The 18,801-nt window shown below is 38.8% G+C and overlaps 1 protein-coding gene across 1 annotated transcript in view; it reads left to right on the top strand.

Annotated features, from left to right (window-relative positions):
* Window positions 1-18,801, top strand: part of CDH2 (cadherin 2) — a 213,923-nt gene that overhangs the window by 30,677 nt on the left and 164,445 nt on the right. The window lies entirely within an intron of this gene.

Raw genomic sequence — 18,801 nt, 5'->3', positions numbered from 1 at the left:
AATTTTTCACTGTCCCTGTAATGAAACTGTAGGGACTTTATTTTAGGATTACAGAAGAGCTCACGAATCTCTTATGTACATACCTGGAAGGCTCCCAATCTCTTGAAAACATCAGAGACCTTTCATTTTTCATTTACAGTGGACACCATCGCACAATTAATTTTTACAATTTTCTGCCTACATTTTACTTATGTTGCAAAATCATATTTACCAAATATCTGATTCTCCTGCTTTTAAAAATTATTTACAGCTGTCATCTACTTAGTATTTTGAATCAAAGAAGTGGCTATAATATTATCTCTGCTGAGACATGTCAAACTTTAATATTTAGCAAAATTATAATGAACAGATTTAGCAGGTAAAGTCTCAAGACAGGAGCATGAAATCCATATTTTTATTATGCCATTGTTTATAGAAATTACTAGATAGCTGCTTTAGTCGTAACATATGTGAATTTCCAGTATAGACTCATCTCCTATCTAAATATGGATCAAGGTCATTATAGTTATCATATGAAAACTCTTGCCAATAAGTCTAGATTAAATCTGAAATAAAACTTGAAATCAAAAGCAAAATTCAAAGTCCCTTCTGTTACCTCTAATTGAAAGCAAATAAAATTTTGGGTAGTAATATTTTCATGGACTTATTTATCATTACACAAAATGTCATTGAAATAGGAAAGCAAGAAGAATTGATTAAGAAGTTGTATTTGGGTTCTAATTTCCCACAAATCGTGCATCTCTCTGAGCCTGTTTTAGACAGTCGCTTTTAGAAAATCTGAGCGACCTCAACTAATTAATTTACACAGGGCTCTACCACACAGCCTTAATTGAAGTGTCTCTGTAGCTCTGACAAACCTTAGTGGTACCATACTTAAGAATACCATAGACAGAGGACTTTGAAATGTAAATGGACCCTACTAAGCATCTGTGGTGCAGATTATCTTTTATTTTCATTTCTGTTCTGATTGTGATTTGCTTACACCTATGTGATCTTTCTGAAGTTGATTTATTATTTAAAGACATCCTCCTGTCCCTGCCTCATCACATGGTATTTTAATGAGTAGATGTTAAATCAATCTGTCTCAATGCTGAATTGCTATCTCATCTAGTGGTTAATGGTTGATGTGATAGAGGTTTAATTCAAATCAAAGTGTGTAGATTTTTTTTTTACTTAGTACAAGTCACAGAGTTCTGCACATTTGTCATTTTCTTTAAATCTGTAAATTATTATGTGGCATCCTAGGACCTATGTGACCTTAAATATTATTTGAATGCTGAAAAAATATATTGATATGATTCTAAAGAATAATTCAGGCAGAGCAAAAATGTCAGTGGAATTTGTTGCATTTTTGCATTTTATTTTTGAGATACATTTTTAAATGGATAATTCCTTCTCCTACTTTCTCCTTCTAAAAGCTTGTTGAAATTTGCTGCTTACAAATGAACACATGGTCTGTCTCTAGAAGCCATTGATTTAAGATGAAATACATTGGCATGCCGAATAGTTTTGAAAATGAAAGCCTGTTTTTTAGTTATTAGATAATGATGGTGACAGTAGAAACCGGACACAGCTGATTGCCAGTGTCATTTTAGTATAACCTAGAAACTTGGGACTTCGCTAGACCTGTAAATATAAAAGATTGAAAATACTTCTGACTTTGTGCTCTAGCCATCTCTGAGGGGAGTGTATATGACAGTCTCTGGTAGAATTTCTACACTTTCCGTGTGCCAAGTTATTACCATTTTTATCTTTTAGCCTTGTTGATAAAACTGTTCCTCTCATGACACACCATTATTTTGTTTCTTTATCATTCACAGAATATGTTAAAGAACACCAGCATCTCAATGTGTGAAACAGAAAGTTCATAGTATTGATTCGTAGAAAAAACTTTTCTTTTTGGAAGGAGGAGAAGGCTTTTGTGAAACATCAACATTCCTTTTTACATGAGTGTTGTCACCGGTTATGTTTATTTGGGAGAATCGTTACTTAGAAGAATTCTAGTTATTTATTTATTTATTTTTCCCTTTTCTGTCTTCTTGGAGTTTTTAGTGAGATGATAATCCAAAGTTGGGTGTGTCCACTGAACCCAAATAAATACCATGCCATAATTATGTTCACAAAATCTACGTTCTGCGCTAAGTCCATTCACCATGTATATTCTAAAGCTGAGAGGAATCTATTGCAAGGCCAACCAGAGTGATCACTTTTGCCATGGTTTTATGATTTACAGTCTTCAAGGAAAGAAGTAATTGTGCATAAGAAATATGCAACAGTTTTCCAAGGCATTTGCCTCATGGCAGGCTCTACCATATTAAGGTTGACATTCGAGTCTAAAAACCTGTTGAAGTCATGACTCCTAACTCTTGATGCTTCCTTTAATTTCCCACTGATGACATTTGGGGAAAGGAAGACAGTAGTCCAACCGTATGTATAGGATGGTTTCATAGTGTACGTTCCTGGTGCACTAGACTTTGTACAAAAGTTTAACATTTGGGTGTATAAGTGCCATGAAAGCTGATCCTTTTTCAAACAGTGAAGTCACAATCTTTGTGAAGGTGCTTGAAAAACATCAAGCATTGGATAGAGAGAGACGGTGTTATAGTCATGTTAGAAAAGCGGGCTCTAGTCTAAAGAACGTCCTCTTCTCCCCATCTTCCCCTTCTGTTTTCTGCTGTTGTAATGAATTTCATAGAAAGACTGGACCCAATGAGCTAGTGCTATCCCTCCAATTTCTCTTACGGTTTTCATCAGTGAGTTTTTGGTAAAATCATAAAGAGGGCAAATGTATTTTGTGATAAACCTTCACATTTCACATTATATCATGTGGAATATTTCCACTCTTTTGAAAAGAGGTCAGTACTTCAAAAAAATGGTTATCTAGGCCTCTGTTCCATTTTGTTAGCAAAACCAGATTTTACTTAACTGTGCCTCTATTTTTGCACTTACAGGTGGTTTCCAGTTTTTCTCTTACATAGTGTGCTGCTGTGGAGATTCTTTTTTAGCAAACTCTGATTTTTCTTTAGGGATATTTTCTTTGGGGATTTGTGTTCAAAAGTAAAATTACTAGGCCAAAGGGAATGGAGAGTGTATTTTTTTTTTTTTTTTGCGTTTTTGTAGAACTCTTCTTTTCAGGGCTGAAAGTATGTTAGTTCTTTTCTCCATCCTCATTACCATTGAATTTTACAATGTTTTTCATTTTCTTACTTCCCCTCAGGTGAAAAACATTCTTTTTTTTATCGTGTGGTATTCTCTGTTTGCCTTTTGTAAATCAGGATCAATTGTAATATGTTTAGGTCGTCATTTTTACCTTGCGTTTTTCTATTCTGTTTTAAAAGCATTTCTTGCCAACCCCCTCATTTTACAGGTAAGCAGATTGGAGCTCAGAGGCATAATAGGCTTTTCCCATGACTGTACAGTTCTTTAGATTGTTAACTATAGGTCCGGAATTAGAACCCAGGTTTCTGATACCTAGTTTAGTGATGATGGTGATGATGATAAAAAGCTATTATGCAATAACACAGGGAAGAGTGAGAGCTAGCCTATCTGTCCGTGTGTCTCGTGACAAGTTTATCTTAGAGTTGGTCTTCTTTATTTCCCACTTAACACCATGGTTTGTGTGTTACTAGACGCATTTGGGAATTGGCGACTCTAAGGCAAACAAACCCCCCTATGATTAAAAAATATCTCTCAATGATTGTCGCTATGAGTATTTTGTGCATACCTGTTTACAAGCAGAAACTTTTAGGGCTTTAGAAAATAATATTTAGTCTTGAATATTTAACTTACACTCCACTGAACTAGAAAAAATCTCTTGTGGGAGCACATTACTTGAAATAAAATAACTGCAATCATAAATTTTCATTCTGTCACCAGCAGTGTATCTGACACTAGGAAATAACAACCATGCTGTGATATCAGCAGAGAGCATCTAAGCTGTTTTTAGGGTGGATGTGAAGAGTGATTTTCCTGTGTGTTTTGCATTGGTGGTCCGCATGCTTAGACATCTCGCTAAGTAAACTCCTCCAACTCTGGTCAACGTAAATAGCAACCTGCAATTACCAAGAAGCTCTTCAGTAATGCATTCAGACTCACCAACTCTGGGCAGCCCATGATGATTATTTTCAACTAGATGGAATTTGATTTAGATTAGTTTACTTACTGATTGAGGCTCGTCTGCATTAACATGGTGAGAGGAAGCCGTCGTATGGTATCTTTAGATACCAGTACTGAAATTTTTTTATTGTCTAGTAGGACTATACAACTGCACTACTTTTTTAGTAATATAAGTGCTTGTATATGTTACGCATTACTGAATTGGGAAGCCATCTATATTTTAAGCAGTTCTGCTGTGTTCCAGGCTTGATATGAATACGTTAGGAAACCTTGGCTTTTGTTTAAATTCGTGTGTTTTTTTTTATATTTTGATAAATCTTTTTTTTGTTGTTATTGAATGTGTAAATGTTTTAAGATATTTAAAAGGTAGGTTTCTAAACATCTTGTTTATACCGTTGGGCAGCCCTTTACACTTTACTGATTCACAATTGATTGTGGGGAAAAGGTGTTAAGGGCTGAGATTGTTCTCTTGGATATTGATGATAGGCTCTTAGGAGTTACAAATGAAATAAAGATTCTCAGGGGTGGAGAACTTTTTTTTTAATACCTTGTGGCATTTATCTTTTAAAGAACTTTAAGGATGTAATAAGATCAACATAAGAACTAAGAAATTTCATCCTTGTTTTCATCATAATCATTTAGACTTTATTTAAGACTTGGAATTTTTTATATCCCTTTCAATGTGATGTATTTTAGGTCCAGGTTTCTTAACGCAATGCTGCAAACCAAGATAAGCCAGTTTGGTTGGTCTCTCTCTTTTTTTTTTTTTAAAGTCCTTTTGCGGTTATTCATAGTCTTCAGTAATTTGGAGTAGCTGAGGTCTGCCGTCTCACAAACTAGCAGCCAGATCTGTGATAAAGAAAGTAAGTCACACCTCACCTGCGCAAACGTATCAGCAAGAAGGCACTGAACGGTTTAAAAATCTGTCCTCCTAAGATCAGGGAGCCCCTCTCGGTCTGTCCTTTTAGCCTGTCTAGTAAGCATCTGGTGGAGAGGAGAAAATGAACACAATAAATAAGTAAAATTTACTTTATGCTAGATGCTATGGTGAGAAATAATGCAGAGAAGGGAAATAGGGAGAATGTGTGGTTTTGTTGTTTAAATAGGATGGTCGGGGAGGTGTCATTGCATAGGAGACATTTGAATAAGAATTGATGTTGCACATGGTCCAAGAGCTATAGATAACTGGGAGAGGAACATTTGAAATAACAGCAAACAGCAAGTGCAAAGGCCCTGAGGCAGGATTGTGTCTGAAATGTTGAAGGGGCAGCAAAGAGCCTCCATGTGACAAGACATGGAGAGCGGAAGGGGCAGAGTAGTAGGGGATGAAGGCAGATGAGGCTGGAGCAGTGGTGGGCCACATTGTGTGGGGTCCTGTAGACCACCATGAGGACGTAGGCTTTGACTACAAGGAGGTAAAAAGCTATCACAAGGCTTTCAGCAGAGGAAAGACATGATCTGACTGACAAAATAGTATTATTCTGGCTGTTGTGTTGAGAAAAACCCCAAAGAGGATATGAGGGGAAGAGGAGACAAAGTAGGAGGCTAGTGATAATCTAGGTGAGAGAAGACAGTGGCTTGAACCAAGGTAGTAGTTGTAGAGGTAAGAAAAGGGGGTGGACGCTGAATAGTAAAAAAATAATTTATTGAAGTGAAATTTACATAACATAAAATTAACCATTTAAAAGTGAACCATTCAATGGAATTCAGTGCCTTTCGGTGTTTTGTAAGCACCGCCTCTATCTAGTTCCAAATAATTTTTACCACTTCTAAGTAAAACTCCTTATCCATTAAGCATTTTCTCCCAAATCCTCTTCAGTTCCACAGATCTTTTGTGTCTGGCTTCTTTCACTTTAGCATGTTTTGGAGGTTCATCCAGATTGTAGCATGTATCAGTACTTCATTCCATCTTACGACTGAATAGTATTCCATTGTACGTATGTATATGTGTATATAGTTTACAATTTGTTTACCCATCATTAATTGATGGACATTTGAGATCTTATCACCTTTTGGCTATTGTGAATAGCGCTGGTTTGAACATGGGTATACATATACTTTTTTGAGTACCTTTTTTCAGTTCTTTTGGGTATATACCTGGGAATGGAATTAAGAGGTCGTATGGTAATTCTGTGTTTAACTTTTTGAGGAACTGACAAACTGTTCTCCACAGCAGCTGAATCATTTTGCATTCCCACCAGCACTATGCAAGGGTTCCAGTTGTTCAGCATTCTCACAAAAACTTGTTATTTTCTGTTTATTTTGATAGTAACCATCCTAGTGAATGTGAAGCGGTACCTCTTTGTGGTTGTGATTTGCATTTCCCGAACGACTAATAATGTTGAGAATCTTCTCATGTGTATCATTGGTATGTCTTCTTTAAAGAAAGGTCCTTTGCCCATTTTTTAATTGTTTGGTTTTCATTTTTGAGTTGTAAAAGTTTTTATGTATTCTGGATACTAGACCCTTATCAGACAGATGATTTTTAAGTATTTCTCCCATTCTCTAGGCTGTCTTTTCATTTTCTTGGTAATGTTCTTTTATGCAAAAAGTTTCTAACTTTGACGAGGTACAACTTACCTGTTTTTCCTCTTATTGCTCTTGCTTTTGGTGTCACATCTAAAGAATCCATTGTAAAATCCAAGGTCATAAAGATTTATTCCTGTGTGTTCTTCTAAGATTTTTATGATTTTAGCTCTTCTATTTAGATCACTGACCCATTTTGAGTTATTTTTTGTATGTAGTGTGAGATAGATGTCCAACTTTGCTCTCAGAATATGTTTTGGCAGTAGAGCTGACAGGATTTGATGGATTGGTTGTGAGAAAAGAGGGGTCAAGGATGACTCCGTGATATTTGGTCTGAACCCTGGGTAGGACATTAGTCACTGTGATGGGAACGATCGAGAACTTGGTTTGAGTGTGTGGAGATGAATATCAAAGATAGGTAAGAAGACATTTAGTTGTGGGTTTGGCGTTTAGTGGAGTGGGCTGGGCTCTAGAGTGGGGAGTCCTAAGTGTATGAAGGAAAGCCATGACCCAGAGTGAAATCATAAGAGGATTTTCACTAAGTGTGAGGAGGAGAAAACCAAAGAGAGAAAGAAATGGTTTCGTATGGTGCCTTTGAACACTCCAGGGTTAGGAAGTCAGGATTAAGAGGTGGTGTGGAGATAAACAACAAGGTCCTACTGTATAGCACAGGGAACTATAGTCAATATCCTATGATAAACCATAATGGAAAAGAATATGAAAAAGAATGTATATAGAGAGATATATATTATGTATAACTGAATCACTTTGCTGTACAGTAGAAATTAACACAACAGCAGGTTCACACTAGCTATCTGTTTTACACATGGTAGTATATTTATGTCAAACCTAATCTTCCAATTCATCCCACCCTCCCCTCGTCCCCTGTGTCCACCCGTCCGTTCTCTATGTCTGCGTTTCTATTCCTGCCCTGAAGATAGGTTCATCTTGCTCTTTGATGACCTAGATGGGTGGGATGGGGTGGGGAGGGAGGCCCAAGAGGGAGGGGGCATAAGTATACATACAGCTGATTGACTTCATTGTACAGCAGAAACTAACACAACATTGTAAAGCAATTATACTCCAATAAAAAAAAATTAAAAAATAAGTTTACATTGTAAATCAACTCTACTTCAATAAAATAAAATTTTTAAAAACCCCAAAAGATTGGTTTTATGCCTTTATCAACATGATAATGGGCATTTCCTCCAAAATTTAGATAGTTTTTGACTGGGGTCTCAAATATTTGGGATATATGGCTGTAAAAATTTTATGCAGGAGCTCTTTCATCCCTTTACAGTTATGATTTCTTATTTTAAAGATATGACTCAAAAGGAAAAAAAGAGGAGGAATGGAGACCGAGAAAGAGTGACCAGAGAGTTAGGGGAAAAATCAGTAGGATATGGTGTCTTCAAAGGCAAATGAAGGAGTGTTTCACAGGGAGGGAGTGACCACCTGTGCCAAATGCTACTGACGGGTCAGCTCAGATGAGGACTGAGAATTCACCATGGATTTTGCAGCATGGTGGTAGCTGGACGTCTTTGACTCAGGTGGATTCCACAGTCAGGTGGAGGAAGGAAGCTGGCTACAGACTGAGTGTTCCTTTAGAAGGAAGGAGAGAAATGGGTGGAGGTTGGAGAGGGAAGCAGGGTCAACCAAGGATGTTGGGTTTTTTTTTAAATTTTTTTTTTTATTGAAGTAAAGTTGAATTACAGTGTTGTGTTCATTACTGCTGTACAGCAAAGTGACTCAGTTATACATATATACATTCTTTTTCATATTCTTTTCCATTATGGTTTATCACAGGATATTGAATATAGTTCCCTGAGCTTTACAGTAGGACCTTGTTGTTTAGCCATCCTCTATGTAATAGTGTGCATCTGCTAATACCAAACTTCCACTCCTACCCTCTCCCACCCAAGGATGTTTTCTGTTCGTTTTTAAAATTGAATTGTATACTTTATTTATTTTTAAATTTATTTATTCTTTATTTTTGGCTGTTTTTTGGGTCTTTGTTGCTGCCCGCGGGCTTTCTCTAGTTGTGGCGAGCAGGGGCTACTCTTCGTTGTGGTGCGCGGGCTTCTCATTGTGGTGGCTTCTCTTGTTGCGGAGCACGGGCTCTAGGCACTCGGGCTTCAGTAGTTGTGGCACATGGGCTCAGTAGTTGTGGCTCGCGGGTTCTAGAGTACAGGCTCAGTAGTTGTGGCACATGGGCTTAGTTGCCCCGCGGCATGTGGGATCTTCCCGGACCAGGGCTCGAACCCGTGTCCCCTGCATCGGCAGGCGGATTCTTAACCACTGCGCCACCAGGGAAGTCCCAAGGATAGTTTTTAAGGATGGGAGTAACATGTTTGCATGTTGATGGCAAAGACTCCAGTAGGGAGGGAAAGTGATGGTGCAGAAGAGAGGAGACAATTACCAGGGCAATATCATGGAGTGGACTAAAAAAATAAGATCATGTGGGACTTAGAAATCTGTACTTATGATGAGCTCCGCAGATGTTCTTATGTACCTGCATTTGGGCACCACTCTAGCCCATTTTGTTGAGTTACTCCTAAAAGGGTTTTAAAATCCTTCCTTTCAGCTTGATGATTTTATGTCAGCAGAAGGTTTGCTGTACAGAAATGGCAGCTAGGATAAAAATGAAACCCTTGTGGTGTTCAATGATGTAAACAGTGTTTTCATCGTTGTAGCATCCTTGACAGATGGTTATCCAGTTTCTGCAAGAATACCACTGCTCATCCCTCCCCCCACAGGAGGAAGAGATCACTCCTTTACAGAATCTGCTCCATCGTTGGATAGCTCTTACTGTTAAAGAGTGATTTCTGAAAAAGTTTAACTGAAGCATATGTTCCTAGAGATTTTACCCACTGGTGCCTGTTTCGTCATTTAGCACCGCACGGAGCAGCAAGTGTGTTCTCTTATGCTCTGAGGTAATTCATTTCATCATTTTTTGTTCAACGAGTATTTTTGATCATTCATCACATGTCAGGTCCTTTTCAAGGAACAGGGCAATGCTGGTCAACAAGATGGGCAAAATCCTTGCAGTGGAAACTTACACTGAGAGATCCTTCAAATACCTGAGCATAATCACCTTGGCTCCTTAAATCTCTGCTGCAGGCTGAACATCAAACAGTTTCTTCCGTGGTGTTTGACCATTCTGGTTTACTCTTTCCTTTCAAACAGAGGAAACTGAGCTTCCCTCCAGGACTGAACGCATACCTTCTGTGTCCTGCCGGTGCTGCCAAGGTGTCCTTCTCGCCTTTGATGCGGATGCCACACTAGTGCAGCCCAAGGTGGACTTAGCATTGTGCACTGCTGCATCCTTCTGTTGGCTCCTGTTAAGACTGTGGTTCACGAACACTCATGGGTGTTTTTCAGATGAACTGCTTATTACCATCTTGCACTTTAAAAAAATGATTTTTGAACTCGATCTGCTTACTGTCTTGCACTTTAAAAAAGTGAGTTTTGAACTCAAATGTTAAACCTATACGTAGATTTTTTTTTTTTTTTAAAAAGGCCCTAGCTTCAACACCATCTGGAGACCCCAACTGGCAACCTAGACACATAGAAGCCCCAGGAATCAATGCCAGTATTTCTTTTAAATCCTCATTTGAACGAAGGCGCATATGATAACATCTATACGTTTTAGATGACATAAGATGCCGAATTGGTGGAGTAAAGCATACACACACAGACACACACAGGAGTCACATACTCTTTAAATTGTTAAATGACCAAAAAGTGGTGGATGAGTTTCAGCCTACAGCAACTTCGAGACACATGTTAAGATTTTATTTGAATTCATCGTTTATGATTTTCTTAAAATAGGATTTCTCCATGTCAGGCAGTGGAGAAAAGGCCCATTGCAGATATGTGTAGGTATAAATAAGAGGGGATTTAGATCACCCCAGTTACTACTGGTTGACGTTCCTGCTGAAAAATGAATTTCCTTCATTTTAACGGAAAATAAAAATCATCTATTTTCAAGAATGCACATATCTTATTACAGCACATCTATAGGTGTTACAAAGTCTCCATTTCATCTTGAGGGCTTTTACCTCAATAGATGGTTATCCCCTAAGTTGACAGAACACAGAACAGAGATGAACCTTTTATTGCATTTGGAGATGTGAGCACTGGTTTTTTTTGGTGTTTGGGGTTTTTTTTTTTTGGCCTTCAGTAACTTTGTGTTTGAACCCTGTCTCTGCAGGGTTCTGAAGTTTGCTCTTTTAATTGTTCCTCATTGAATCTTTCATAGAGCACCCTGGTAGGGGTTTGCTCACTTGTAAGGGGAAAGTCACTGACACCTCATTCTATTATTTTTCTTTCTTCAATGTGGACTAGTTTCCTTTTGTGGATGTTTTAGCTTGCTGTTATTTGGGGGGAAAAAAAGTCTTTTAGGCTTGTTTTTTTTCCCCAAAGGGAATCATCATCATACGCTGTTGTGTCAAGCGTGAAATTGAGAATGCCAACCACTGTTGAAGACGTGTGTCTTTGCACTGACACGTGCCTCCTCTGAGCCTCACTGTAGCAGCCAGTGAGTCTTTGTGATGGTGCATCGTTTCTCCTCTGTGTAAGGTTTCCAGTCTATGAGGAGGTATCCCTGTAACATACAAATCCATCAAATTTTAATTGCACTGCCTTGTAATGACTGTTACATGGCTCTGCACTCTTTATATGCTTTTATTCTTTCGAGTGTAACTTTTTTTTTTTTTTTTTTTTTAGAAATTCACGTTCTTTTATTTATTTATTTATTTATTTATTTATGACTGTGTTGAGTCTTCGTTTCTGTGCGAGGGCTTTCTCCAGTTGCGGCAAGTGGGGACCACTCTTCATCGCGGTGCGCGGGCCTCTCACCATCGCGGCCTCTCTTGTTGCGGAGCACAGGCTCCAGACGCGCAGGCTCAGCAATTGTGGCTCACGGGCCCAGTTGCTCCGTGGCATGTGGGATCTTCCCAGACCAGGGCTCGAACCCGTGTCCCCTGCATTGGCAGGCAGATTCTCAACCACTGCGCCACCAGGGAAGCCCTCGAGTGTAACTTTTGTTTGTAGTGTCTGTATTAAAAAGTACAGGAAATTACTCTTCCAGCGTTCTCTTAACTTTTTTTTTTTAACCAATATGATTGGTTTTTAGACATTCCGGTTTTTACCAGTGAAATCCAAGTGATTCTAATAAAGGTGGTCTTCCGCCTGACTTACACAGTTGGCCCTTAGTGTGTATTTACATGACAGGAACACAGATCAGGTGGAGAGATGTTATACTTTGAAGGTTATCTTTAGAGATGTTATACTTTGAAGGTTGTACATTACCTCTTCTCGAGTGCTTTTTTATGTAGAAGCCTACTTTCTTGTCTTTGTTTGGACAGCTTTGGATCAACATCTAAAATAGATATTGATGAAACCTTTGTTCATGTTTACAATCCAAACATATCTGTGTCCACTGTTACTATATTTTTGTTTTCTTTAAACATCTGAATATTTATTTTACCAGATGAGGAGACTATTAAGTTCTAAAAAAGTGCTAATAAATCGAGACTAAGATTCTTCACTTACCTGGTAGAAAAAGAGTTACATCAAAGGAAATGGCCCATAAATTCTAATTCCTAGGGTTGAAATCTCCTCTTTCCTGTCCCCTTCATTCACTTGCTGATGTCGTGGTCTAACCCAGGGCATTTCTGTCGGAGGGGAAGCACCTGATAGACTACGTTTGATTTTCCTCTGACATCAACTGGCTTTCCGGAAGTTCTCCTTTCCTATTAGCCCTTGACTTTATTGAGCAGTTTGTTGAATGGCATTTTCAAACCCTACAAACAAGGGCTAGTTCATTATTACTTTTGTCTTTTATTTCAGAATTTCACTTAATTAAGTGTCCTCAGATTAAGGTATTATGAATTTAACAAAATGTTGATTTGGAAATTCTCAGAGCCTGGGGAGTATTTGTGTTCCCAACATTTATTCAACAAATATTTGTTTTTTCTTCTGGGTAAGGAAGTCACTCTGCATTGCTTTGGAAAATGCCAGTGCCCAGCTCACACTTATTAGTTGTTGTAGCGGGGAAAATAGTCGCAATTTGTGGTAATTATTTAAATTATAAATGTTTCTTTGGAGCATTTCTGTGTGGTCTTAAAGGGCAAAAATAATGGGCCACCTTAATGAAATGATCAGCGAAAAAATTCGACAGAGCTGAATATTTGTTCTCCTAATTCCTTTGTGAAATTAAACCCTGCAGATTTTCACATTATGCATATATGTAATTATTCCTTCAGTTCAGTCACTTTGATTCGCTGTAGCATCTTTTGTTGACTTGTCATCTGTTCTGTCGATGTAGAAGACATTTATTAAAGCATCTTGTTGCATTTATATTGTAGGAAAATGTTCCGTTATGAGGTAATCTCACACAAACTACTCAAACTGATAAAGCCCCAGTATGGTATTGTCACTTTACTAATGATTAGCAAATTAGTAGATAGCGTGAATTCTCAATCCCTATTAGTGCCACATTCTCAGAAGTTTAGTAGTTTTATATTTAAATGCCCTAATTGCTTAACCTATCTGAAATAATAATCATAATTTATTATTTTCCAAGCAACCATTTAAATAAACTAAGCAATTAAGAACAGGATGCATCCTTTGTTTTGCTGATTATTGATGTGTAATGTCTGGTGGTTGCAGCATGCACATTTGGGCAATGCTACGTTGAAATTTGTAAGAATCTCCTTACCTTCCGCATTCAGATTGGTTATTTATAAGTGTATTATATTTGCATAGCATCTTATACTTCTTGAGAAATTTCATAAATATTATTTTGGCTGCCCCAAACTCTGAGGGACAGCTGGGATGGGGCCCGGGGGTGCAGAGAGGGAAACATTTCTATGCTCACATGATGAAAGTGAGGTGATTCACTTGGAATCGTAAGAGTAATGAGTGGCTGGATGTGGTCTGGATATTGTCTTCTGATTTCTGTCCCTTGTACAGAGACCTTCCCCTCCAGCTCATGAGGGCAGTACTGCTCAGAAAGGCTGCTTCGGGTGGAACATTTTGTGCCCCTTCGACGCTGTCACCCCCCACGTGCCAGTACTCACTTGCTTGTCTGGGGTTTTAAAATCTGTGTTGCCAGACAAGGTGCAAGTTCATTTTCTCATCCGTTCTTTTATAAGACTGACCACAAAACCGTGCTCAGTTCCCTAATGAGATCATCTGAGTTCTTCTCAGTCATTTGGTCCAATTGCCCCACCTTTCTGAACTCTAATAGGTTCTCAGCAACTTAGGTGTGTTTTAGGGTTTTTTGTTGTCGTTGTTGTTGTTTGCTTATTTGTTTGTTTTTGTGGTGTGTCATCACCGTCTACTCAGCATACTCTACGCCCTGAACGTTTTCTACTTAAGAAATAGAAATTCAGTTCTATGGAAGATGATAGAAGACACAGGTAGCCCTCGTGAAGCAGCATCTTGGTTTTGCCAGATACAGCTCGTTGGGCACAGATAGAGAGATGAATCCTCTTGTTTGCCCAGAATACTTGTTGTTAATTGAAGATCTAGCATATGAGAGCTCTAGACAGCAACAGAAGACTGTGTAAAAACAAGAGATTTCATGGTCCAATAATGATAATAGATTTTTTATTTATCAAGTGACTGTATGTTCCAGGTCCTTATAGAAGTTAAGTTTCATCTTTACCTGTGTTTCCATGTAAGGAAATTCAGATGTAAACAGTTTTAAAGTGACTTCCCCGAGGTATACCATTAGCAAGTGGTGGAACCGGGGGTTGAGTCTGGGTCTGTGGGATATCTACCCCTGTGTTCTTCCTGATGGGCTGTGCTGCCTCCATAGAGTGTGCTGAAAAGTCAGGTCAGTGAGGGACCAGATCCAGCAGGGATGAGGTATTGGAGGAGGTGATTGAGCAACACTTTGGAGAGTGGCAGTTTGGATAGATAAGGAGGTGACATAGAATAAGGGGTGTGTGTCTGAGATCAGATGGACATGGGAGGAAGATTTTTATTGGAGAACACGCCCCCAAAATGTGGACCGATGGGACAAAGTCTTAAAGATCCTTGAGTTCCAGAGTGAGGGATTGAGTTGGCTGTTGAGGTGGGAGTCATCCAGAGATGGGAAGGAGAATTAGGTAATTACGGATTCTGGAGAGGACCATATGGATGAAGCTGACTTTAAAAGCCATAAACAGTACGTGAATAATGATTTGTGTGAATCAGTGGCATGGTGGACATCATGGCAGCCTTCCCTGAGATTCACTCCTCAATTACTCTGCAGTTCTTAGCTTTAGGAGAAGCTTAACCCGCCTCCGGTTTTAGGGAAGAGGCATCATAGCCTTATTCCGAGGACTGCAGTGGAAACCTTTGGACCAGTGATGTAAAGTTTAGGGAAATTTTGCTCCTTCTCCACCTGTGGGGCCAGGAGAAACTGGTTTCTGGGGTTATGGCCAGGAAGGGGAAGTATCAAGACAGAGATAAGAAAGGTGCTGCTTTGATCAGGGGTCTGTGCTTTTCTGCTGAGGGCTTGAGATGGTGGTTAGCTCTATGTGGTGGGACGGGTCACTTATTTACCCATTATCCTCAGGGCCTCACACAATACCTGCCAAATCCTGGCCGTAGCTCTAGCTGATAGATTAAATGAGTGTGAACAAAAGTTTGGAGATTTACGAGAAATAGGAAATGAGGTCAAGGAGAGTATCATCTGTTGCAGGGAATAGTATGGAAATTAAAAGAAAAATGAAGTCTTTAGTAATTTTGAAAGATGTAAGTGGAATGCTAGCTTGTGAATTGATGAAAAGTATTTGGGTAAAAGAAAATTTTGACTAAGCTGTAGGGTCTCACTGTTTTAGGACACAAAAAACTGCTTTGGGAACAATTTCTTCTCTATTGTATCCTTATTTTTTTCTCTCTCTCTCTCTAAATGGACCTTTTTTTTTTTTTTTTTACTAAATCTCTTCCAAAATATTTTGATTTTCTTACAAGAATATATTGTAAGATAGAAAAGTGCAGGAAGAAAAATTAAGGGCTTTTTCTAGGTCAGATCTTAATAGAAAATCACCATGGCAGTGATTGATGTGCTATGTGAAGATTCTATCAAAGTATCCCTGTAACTTGCCTAGAAGTGAAGTAAGGGATTGTCATTAAAAATCCTCAGGGTGCTTGCATAGGAACCTTGCTATGGTCGTAGGGACCTTGCTATGGTCGTCTTCACCCTATGGCCTCTTTTCTTACAAAGTAAGGATGCAAATGTCATTCAGAGGGTTGGATTTTTAAAAATTGAAACGAAAGTCACTATCCAAGAAATTTTTTCCTTTGGTTTCTGTCTGAGTCCTTTTGGGCTGCTGTAACAGAGTACTGTAGACTTACACACAACAGAAATTTATTTCTCACTGCTCTGGAGGCTGGGAAGTCCAAGATCTAGACTCTGGCTGATACATTGAGGGCCTGCTTCCTGGTTCACAGACAGCTGTCTTCTCATGGGGTCTTCACATGGTGGAAAGGGCAGGGGAGCTCATTGTTATTTGGTTTTTTTTCCATAAGGACACTAATCCCATCATGGGGGCTCCACCCTCATAACCTGATCACCTCCAAAAGTCCCACCTCCAAATGGCATCATATCAGGGAATAGGTTTCAACATATGAATTTTGGGGGAGCCACAAATATTCAGTCTATAGCAAGTTCCTAGCATAAAATTTAGTATTTACTAAACATAAGTTTTAGTATTTTTGAAAAAGATATACAATTCTAGATTTGTGAAAAGGACAGAAGAAACTTGAAAGGAAATCATCACTTTCAAACACTGTAGAACTTAAAATATCTTATTTGAGCTTTTTTGTGTAGTTATATGGTATCTGTGGGTCCAAAATGACATTTGCTTTCTCAGATTTTTGGAACTATTTTTTTGGTTATATGTCTGGTTAGCTGAGCACATGGTGTAAAGAGATGTTTTTAAAAATAAAGATTCCATTGAGTAGATGAGTATGTGTGCTCAGATATGTGCCTGATTCTAAATTTTTAATTAACTCTTAAAGGGGGTTCATCAAAATTGGGGATTACTGAAGTCTCAGCCTCCCATGGAAATTTATTCCTTTCACTCTTCTCGACTGCTTTAAAGAGGGCTTATTGCCCTCACAGTGGAACTCCACTTTGGAAAATCTTGGCAGAATTACAGCTCTCTGGGCCCCAATGGAGGTAACATAATTTTAGACTTTAGTCCCTGGAGACGGAGCCCAAATCTTCTCCTGCAGGGCTCGCTGGAAGAGGCCTGCTCAGCTGCTGTGTTGCTCTCTGTTTTCTCAGGACTTTTGCCAATTAATTCTGCCATACAGACCCCAGCTAGGCTTGGTGTCATTACTTCACAGATGCCCTGTGTGGGGTGGGTGTATACCTGTGCCTTTTAGGGCACTAGTTTTCAAATTGCTATGACTGGGAGATGTCAGAAATACATTTTATGATCCTGTATATATGTATTTCACAAGACAGTACACTTACCCTTGACTGCGATGTACTCCATTTTCCATTCCATTCCAAATTATGCTAATAATCTGTTGTTATCTGTACTTTGAAAAGCAGTGTATTCACCCTGCTTTCTAGCGTGGAGGGAGTACTCAGCCCCAGAGTCTCCAGAGGGTTTCTGTCTGTTCTCCAGCAGAAGTGGTCCTCCGATGACCTGCCATGACTTACCCATGCCCACGGTCACTCTATTAGTGCTAATGCCATTCCAAAGTGGTCATAATGCTTCTAACTAGTATTTATTTACTGAACACAGTGTGCTAGATATGAAAGGTTTTCTTGTGTGTTTGAGTTACCACCCATTTGCTTTACAATCATCTGTTAGGTGTGAGTGCTGTGATTGTATATCTATTTTACAAATGAAAAGAGAGGTTCCTTATTCTGCGAAGGATGTAGCAGAGAAGGGACACTATGCTTAAAGCTGAATTATTCCAAAAGTATGGCTTTTTAACCTAATAACACCTCTCTTATGTAGTTCTAGATTTCCTAAAAATAGGTAATAAGAAAGTTATATAAATTATGACTGCTGACATATAGAGTCGTCATTCTTTTTTCTTATATTTATTTTATTTAAAAAAAATTTTTTTTGGCTGCATCAGGTCTTAGTTGTGGCACGCGAGACCTTCGTTGAGGCATGTGGGATCTTTCGTTGCGGCACGGGCTCCTCCTTGTGGCGTGCAGGCTGCTCTCTAGTTGCGGCGTGTGGGGTCCAGACACGTGGGCTCTGTACTTTGCGGCACACGGGCTCTAGTTGAGGCGGGCGAACTCAATAGTTGTGGCGCGTGGGCTTAGTTGCCCCGCGGCACGTGGGATCTTAGTTCCCCGACCAGGGATCGAACCCACGTCCCCTGCATTGGAAGGTGGATTCTTTACCACTGGACCACCAGGGAAGTCCTTCCTCATTCATTTTCTATAAGTTAATAAATTTTATTTTCCAAGTTGTGGCCAGGACTAGAGTCTCACTGGTGTTCATCTGATTTGCAAATCATAAGCTGAACTTTCATTAAGAACAAGAAAGTTTTGATAGTTTATCTTTGGTTTATGTTTACCAAAGGAATCAAGGCCATCTTCTTTCACATATTTTTTGATAATTAAAGCGTATTTACTTAAATCATGGATAGATTTTTATACACAGTTAGTTATGTTTTGTTTGTGAGTTTAAAATGTTTACAGCTGTAATTTTAAAATGTTAAAGTGATGGAAGCAAATTCGTTTTCAGAGAAAAATAACTTAGCCTTAGGAATGTGTCAACTTTGGACTTGATGTTTTGAAAGGCAAATTACAATTTTCAGTGGAGTAGCTAGTAAACAGATCACACAAAGGCAATTCTAAGTTCTGTTTGTGTATAGAAGGGGCAAAAATCACATAATATATGATGACTAATTGTTTTGAGTTGGCTAGGATACCAACTGAACCCTAGGGTCCTGAAACCTGTATATGAAGGTCTGATGTTATTAGAGGTTATGAGTGTGACCTGTCCATTGTTGGCTGCATCTGAAATTAGTTTACAAATTTACTTTCAAATATAAGCAAAACAGCAATTCAGATAGGCTTTGGCTTGTACCACTGGTGTATCTGCAAGAACCAAATAAATAGGGCGTGTATTGAACATGTGGTAAAGCTCCTTCTATTTATTGTGTTTTTGTGTCCTTCTTTGG

The sequence above is a fragment of the Balaenoptera musculus genome, chromosome 14 (assembly GCF_009873245.2).
Source record: "Balaenoptera musculus isolate JJ_BM4_2016_0621 chromosome 14, mBalMus1.pri.v3, whole genome shotgun sequence".
Lineage (NCBI taxonomy): Eukaryota > Metazoa > Chordata > Mammalia > Artiodactyla > Balaenopteridae > Balaenoptera > Balaenoptera musculus.
This window is presented reverse-complemented; position numbering and strand designations above follow the sequence as displayed.